Here is an 8,316-nt window from a genome sequence, read left to right on the forward strand (position 1 = left end):
CAAGATAAAGTGTGGGACTAAATCATCATAAAATTATGAAAGAGTCAAAATCTCTCTCAACTGAGGTAAATAGGTGTATAAAAATCATGGACCAAAATCTATCTCGGTCAAATCTCTAAAACATCATTGTTAGGCTCAAAATCTCGTAAGTTATTCATTAAGATGGTACGATTCCCATTATGAAGAAATCTATTTTAAAAGTGAAATGTATAAATAAATATTTTTTTAGGAAAAGTATAATAAAACCATATTTTAGTTAGAATCGTACCATTTATCATCCAAGTGATCATGATTGTACCAAATCTATGCATGTCATCAGCAGTATTCAAATAATATGATTATAAACATCAATATATCTATAAACTACGACCACTTTCTTTACAAAGATAGAATATTCCTGACCTAAACAATATCATAATCATGGCCTTGGGCCCAATATATATCCGATATAACCATACCATCATAATCTCAGCCTTGGACCCAATATTATATCTAAAATAACCATAACATTATAATTTGAGGAAAAACTATTACAATCCACCAAGTAATGTAAAAACCTTACACTAAGGGTTCATTATTCTCAACTATGTCTAACAGGCTGCCATATAATATAAGTCTACAAAGCTAACACAAGTCTTGGCCTAAGGTGGACTGAAGGAGCCGACTTCTTAAGACACCCTAGGTTGTGGTCCTTAGAAATTTCTTGGGTTTTGGACTTTCTAAACATTATACTAGTTACCATACTAGTCATATAGTGATGGTATAGGTCAGGTAAACTAATGGTATGTTGTCCAGTATTGGGTGGTGTTGGGTGGTTGAGTTTCTGGAATGGGTACGGCTAGGTCGGTACGAGTCATATGGTTGGTGATGGGTGATAGGGTTGGGTTTTCCTTTAGTTAATCTAAAACATAATAACTTAACTCAAATCTTACTATAAGTGGCTCACATGAGTTATGATATAGGGTACGTCTCGTATATTGGACCGTGTCAACTCCTCTTTATTCTACCTAGGGTATAGTTTTATGGTACTTATCATATGGTTGGGTACGATTAGGGTTTAGTTGTTGTATGTTGGACAGTGTTGGGGGTCCAACGGATGCCTAGGGTACGAGTAGTGGGCACCACTTATATGTTAAGGTACAGATGGTATGTAAGAGTCGTACCTTCCAGTAAGAATTTTATACAATTTAAGTTAGGGTCATTCTTTATATTTCCCCTTATAACTCCTTGGGTCCCCATGACTTAAAACACCTTTTTGAGGCTTTATTAACCTATTTGCAATCACTCAAACACTTTCAACTCTCTTAAAATCTCTCAAGGCTCTTGGGTTAAGAAAATGCCAGGGTTTCTTTCAAGGTGGTCAATTGAGGCTCATAGAGGTGATTTCTTCTTATCTTCTTATCAATCTAAAGCCTGTTACTCCTTCCTCATTGTTAGTTCCAACTAAAGGCATGTTTTATGAATTATTTTTATGGCATAATTATTGTATGGTTTTGGGCTTTCAAATACATATTGGGGGGTTGGTTATAATGGTTGGTAATGGTCTTCCCATGTCTTTTACTTGGTATTTTCATAATATAATGGTGCTTTGAACATTTGGTTGCATTGAAATGGTTAATTGGTACTTGGTTTTGGCTTTGGAAACTATATTCCCCCAATATGTTTGTTAATATGCTTATGAGAATACTTTTGTCACATAGTTGGACTTTTAATGGAATAATTGCATGTTACAACTTGGTAATGGAACCCTAAATGGTTTTAAAAAAATTGATCGGTTTAATGGTAAGGTCTTGGTGGTCATGGTTACGGGTTAATTGAACATCTGTGTGGGGTACATGGAATCCCCCAAGCAAACATATTAATGAATATCTTGTGGGGTACATGGGAATCCCCCAAGCAATAAATAATGTAATTTATGGGTACTTAGGAATCCCTTCCTCTCTAAAAGGTTGTCTAAGGACATTTCTTGCAATCTATAGTCGGTATATTGATACCACTATTTATAGCCCTGCTTAATAATAAATGGAATGGTGGTGTTAGTTTTGTGATAATGGTTTTAATTGGTGAATAATAGAGGGGTTTGATAGATAACCGTTAAGGTGTGAGTCTAATGGACGGACATTGGAAACTCATGTGTTCCAACATGAGGATTGGTCATGGTGACCATATATGAAGCTTATGGGGTACACGAGAATCCCCTAACTTACACTTGTATATATGTATCATGGAGAACAAAAGGTATTTTGGAATCCCCTACTTCTATGGTATCTTTGGTTCATAAGGCTACATACATTGGGGCCCATTCTGGGGGTTACACAGGAACTATTTAGCTTGTGGTGGTTTAATACCCCGTACTGCTACGTAGCTTAAAATCGTTCCAAGAATGTTAAAGGCTTGCTATAAAAGAGGAATCCACTTTTATACATATGGTATTTTAAAGATTTTTACTTTTTGTGGTATGGGAAATTCAATAAGCGTTCCATCGATACTAAATTTGCCCAAATCCAACACCCGAGCGAAGAGTTAGAGCCATTTTAGTAAGACAGCATGCCACCTGAGCCATTAGCGCATCGCGGAGCCAGCTTAAATGGCAATTGTCAATTTCCAGTGTTGCTCCGTGATAGTGGTGTATCACACCAAACTTTCAGGTCATAAAAAATGTGGCAACACGATGGCACTGCATCGCGCCACCATGCAATTTCCCATTTGTCACTTTCTAGAGACACGGCGTGATAGCATCACGTCGCGCCAGGGGTCCAGGTTGGGAAATACTGATAGAATTAAAAATACGCGTCCAAGGTTAAAAGGGTCAATTTCTCACCCCTATATGAACCCAATGACATGTGATTTAGCCATTTTTTACCCAAAATATAATGTTTCTCTCAAGTTTCTCTCAAGAACAAGCTAGGGTTTTCAATTGAGGATTCATATTCAAGACTCAAATTCAAAGAATCTCTTCGTCAATCTTCATAGAATCAAGAACTAAGGTATGAAAAGTGTTCATTCATGGATTCCTTTCATCCATGAAGTCCAAGAATCAAGTTTTAAATCTTGTATTATGAATATTTTGTTGTGCGTTGATTATGTTCATGTGATTATGATTGTATGATTCCCAAGTTAGAATCTTTATGTGTTGTTCATTAACCTATGCAAGTATGTGGTCTAAAACATGTGAAATTAAGTTAAAATATGGATTTTTGTTGTATTGACTTGATGGCCATTCCTATGGCCTAAGTCATGCATCCTAGGTGTTTGATAAAATGCCTAAGAAAATAGAAATTATGCATTATTACTTAATTGTGACCCTAAGTGTTAGATCCATGCTTTACCCTATGATCAAGAATGAGTTCCATGATATTGTGTGCATTATGAATGGTTGAGGGAATGTCCATGAGATTAGGTTGATGAAAGTATGACATGTTTATATGCAATTTCATTCATGTACAAGACTATGATAACTATGTGCTTCATGAAATCCCCAAATTAATATATTATGAATTGTTGATATTGGTCATGTGTTCAATTAGTATTATGTCCTACCAGTTACATGCTATCGATTCTTGGGGTTACTTACACCCGATAATTTAGTTGTGTGCCTAAAGCTAGTGTCATGTTTTCTCGATACTCTCAGTCAAGCCATGATTAGTAGAATTCAGTCAGTCATGTGACTCAAGAAAACTTAGTAAACTCAGTATCAGTCAAGTCTTATTCAGTAATCTTAGTAATCTTAGAAATCTCAGTAATCTCAGTAGTCCCATAATTTTAGTGATCTTAGTACTCAGTAATCTCGGTAACCTCAGTATTTCCCATAAATCACAGTAACTTCAGTACTCTCCGTCAGTCTTCAGATCTCAGTAGCATTCATTCAGTCAATGGAACTCAGTGAACTCAGTTTAGCTCCACTAAATAATACCATTAGTATCAATTCAATTTAGTTAATCATGTTCAGTGTCTATTCAGATGGGAGTAGGAATTAGCACCGAGTAAACCCAAGGATGGGAACTCACTTGTATATGAGGGTGTGATTCTTAGAAGCAATCCTTGCATTCTAGAACTATGTAGCTGGTGTAGGTTGAGACATCATAGCCTATTATATAAGGATAGATAAGGTGTCTTAACCTGTTATACGAGGGTTCCTACCGTTCTCACTAAAGTTATCTGTTATATGAGGGTTACTCACATATTATTCTTACCAGTGGAGTGGTATTGATACCCTACCAATTAGGGTTATAGATTAGACCCCAACTCAGCCAGAATGGCATATTAGGGGCATGTCAGTTAGATGACTAATTCCTATAGTCTCAATTTTAGATTCAGTCTCAGTAATAGAACACAGCTCAGTTCTATAGAAATTTAGGACTTTCAGATACAGTCAAATCCATACAGTGCGGAACATAGCTAGTTCCATCAGTATTAGGACTATTAGATATAATCACTCCTGTTATCAATATTCAGACTCAGCAATCATGTTATCACAAACTCAGTTAATAGTATATTAATTATACGAAACCTATGCTATCAGTGTTTAATTTCAAGACTGTCAGATACAGTTAATCAGATTAGTTCTTCATAATCAGAATTGTCAGAATCAGGCTTTCCTCTATCAATAAAATAATATCAGTCTCTCAGTATTCAGTAGACTCAATCATTCAGTATCCTAGTATTAGTACTCAGATATCAGTAAATTCATGTTATTATAATTCATGAGTCAGCGTTATCACGATCTTAGTTACAGTTACGTATTTATGTATGTATTCTCACGTTCATGTTATACAGTCAGTTATTATTGTTCATGCTTATGAACCATTGCATTCAGCCTACCTCACTTGTATACTAGTACATTCATTATACTAACGTATTTGTGCTATGGTGTTTTATACCATAGTTTTAGAAGCACGAGCCCCCAAGCATCCTTAGTAGATCAGACATTCAGCAGCCGGACTATCACTAAATCCTTATTATTCAAGGATAGCATGATTATTTTATTACTTTACTAGTTTAAGTAGTTCGGAGTTAGTTAGGGACATGTCCTGTCAACTCCATAGATTTCAGATAGTTTAAAAACTTTCAGACTATTATGTTTCAGATAGTTTATTTCAGTTATTTTAGGTATTACATACCCTATCTAGATGTTATGTTTTACCAGTTATGTTAGAGTTTCGAACCTTATGGACTTTCAGCCTTTATTTCCGCATTTATACAGTATATTATGCAGTGTTAAGGCACAAATATCAGTCATTGGTTAGCTTGTGGTCCTTCGGGGTCATGAGCATTGTGTAGTGTTCCGGGTATGAGATTCGGGGCATTATAGGTGGTTCTAGGATGGTTAAGCTATACATACCTAGGTTAATGGTTTTAAATGCATGTTAAACCCAGTTCTCTTTCCCGGCATGAATCTAATATATATATATGTGTGTGTGTGTGTAGGGTTGTAAATGCACATGGATTTTTATTTGGTTTTAAAAGTTGACATTATTTTATCCTTTTCCTGAGTACTTGCTAGCATTTACCCGTTAACCTATCTTTAGGTGGTTGTATCCCCATGTGATGCAGGAACCAGCTATTCTGCTCCTCCTACTTAGTGATCAAATTCGGGATCAGCTATTGGATTGAAGTGGTGAGATTCCATAATTTAAAATTCTCCATTTCATATCATGGATATCTTACATACTTTGGTTATTTCATGGACATTGGTTTTGGCTATGGTTGGGGACATGTCCCAACTTGATATTATTTTTTTCTTTTTGCTAGAAGCTTTGTGGAACTATTATGGGTTGGTATGGACGATGTCGGTAGTGGTAAAATATATGCCCCCAATATGTTTGTTAAAATATCTATGAGAATACTTTTGTCACATATTTGAACTTTTAATGGAACTATTGCATGTTACAACTTGGTAATGGAACCCTAAATTATTTAAATAGTTTGGAGCAGTTAAATGGTAAGGTATTGGTGGTCATGGTTACGGCTTAATTGAACATCCTAGTGGGGTACAAGGGAATCCCCCAAGAAAACATATTAATGAACATCTTATGGGGTACATAGGAATCACCCAAGCAACAAAATAATGTAATATATGGGTGTATGGGAATCCCTTCTTCTCTAAAAGGTTGGCTAAGGACATTTCTTGCAATCTATAGTTAGTATGAGTATACCACTATTTATAGCCTTGAATAATAATAAATGGAATAGTGGTCTTAGTTGAGTGGTAATGGTTTTAATTAGACAATAATGGTGGGGTGTGATAGCTTACCGTGAGGGTGTGAGTCCAATGGACGAACACTGAAAACTTATGTTTTCCTACATGAGGATTGGTCATGGAGATCATATATGAAACTAATAGGGTATATGATAATCCTCTAATTTACACTTATATATATTTGTCATGGAGAGCGAGGGGTACTTGGGAATCCCTTACTCCTATGGTTCGTGCGGCTATATGCATCAGGGCCTGTTTAGGGGATTATACTGGACCCATATAGCCCATGGGTGGTTCTAGGATGGTTAAGCTTCACATGCCCAAATTAATGATTTTAAATGCATGCTAAACCCGGTTCCCTTTCACCGCATCGATTATATATATATATATGTATGTATGTATGTATGTATGTATGTGTATGTGTGTATATGATTGTGAATGCATTTGGATGTTTATTTGGTTTGAAAGGTTGAAATTATTTTATCCTTATCCTGAGTACTTGATAGCATTTACTTGCTAACTTATCTTCATGAAGTTGTATCCCCCACGCGATGCAGGCACCGGCCATTCTACTCTTCCCACTTAGTGATTGGATTCTAGATCAGTTGGTGGATTAAAATGGTGCGTTTCCATACTTCAGAAGGCTCTATTTCATATCATAGATATCTTTCCATACTTTTGATATTTCATGGACATTGATTTTTGCTATGGTTGGGGCATGTCCAAACTGGATATTGTTTTTCTTCTTGCTAGAGGCTTTGTGGAACTACTATGGGTTGGCATGGGTGGTGTCAGTAGTGGTGTCAGCTTTAGTATTGGCATGGTATTGGGGTTGATACCATTTGACTATATTTATTATTGTTCCATCCTCCTATGTTATGTTATGGACATGACCTTGGTGATTGTTTTGGTTTTTGTTATGGTTATTGGTTGGTCCTGGGGGGTTGGACTTTTTTGGATTGGTCACAGTTATGGACCTATCCCAAAGTCTGGAATTATACGAATGCTATCTTGTTATATGTTCGAAATTCATCCAACTCGGAGTATATGCTGGTTGGTTGGGTTGGGTTTCAGGGGTGGTCTCCGGTTCTAGTTGGACTTGAGATGCCCCTTACGACAAGTCCTTGGTTCAAAGTCATGTCAATTCTAATCTCTGAAAACCATTTTAGACAAGCTTCTACCCCGGGCTAGACTAATATATCTAATTCACTTCTAGATGTTAAATAAGCCATAATTAGCCCTAAGATAGCAATTCTACCTATAACATGAGCAACTAAGTCAATCCCACAAAAATTATTGTTCCAAGATAGCCTAAGCAATCTAAATAATACTATTCAGATTATTCATACTTCCAATACCTAAACCCTAACCTATATCAAGAATAATATCATAATCATACTATGAATTAGGTCTATCTATAAAGAAGGAAACCGACTATGGAAGTATAATAAGTATTTCAACTTAAGGGTCAAATTCCTTTCTATCCCCCCATACTTATAATTTAGAATAACTCACGGTGTTCAACCTAAAATCACATCCTAACACCTCTATATAACATGCAACATATATAAAACATCATCTCAAAAAGAAGAGTAGACAAATGCCTACCTCGAAGCCGAATTGCAACCATAGAATCATCCACAAAATCATACGTCTTCACTCCACAATCCCAAAATTCCATCAAGCTGTAAAAATAGTAACCTACACAGTATTAGGAGTAAAATCAGACCCATATTTATATATTAAGGGTTGGGTTAAATTTTGGTCAAGAATGGGCTCGTAGGGCCCATAAACGGAATCCAAAATTGAACCCATCACGAGGTCCCTTTAAGGACAAGGAATGTGTGCTTAAAAGTTGAGTACAAACAGAGCACAAATTGGGGCTTAAACCAGCCCTCAAAATATAGGGATTTAAGACCTAATTTCTAAGGATTTTACAAAGAATTAGAATGAAAATCAAAGGAAAAATCAATGGAAAATGACCAAGAAGAGTTAGGTTGGCTTACCTCAACTTATGTGGATGATTACCCACTTTTTCCACTCTTTGAGCTCTCAGTTTGGCATAAAAATGGTAGAAGAAATGGTAGAAAATTGAGTGGATAAAAATGAATAAAAAG

Source organism: Capsicum annuum, chromosome 1, assembly GCF_002878395.1.
Source record: "Capsicum annuum cultivar UCD-10X-F1 chromosome 1, UCD10Xv1.1, whole genome shotgun sequence".
Lineage (NCBI taxonomy): Eukaryota > Viridiplantae > Streptophyta > Magnoliopsida > Solanales > Solanaceae > Capsicum > Capsicum annuum.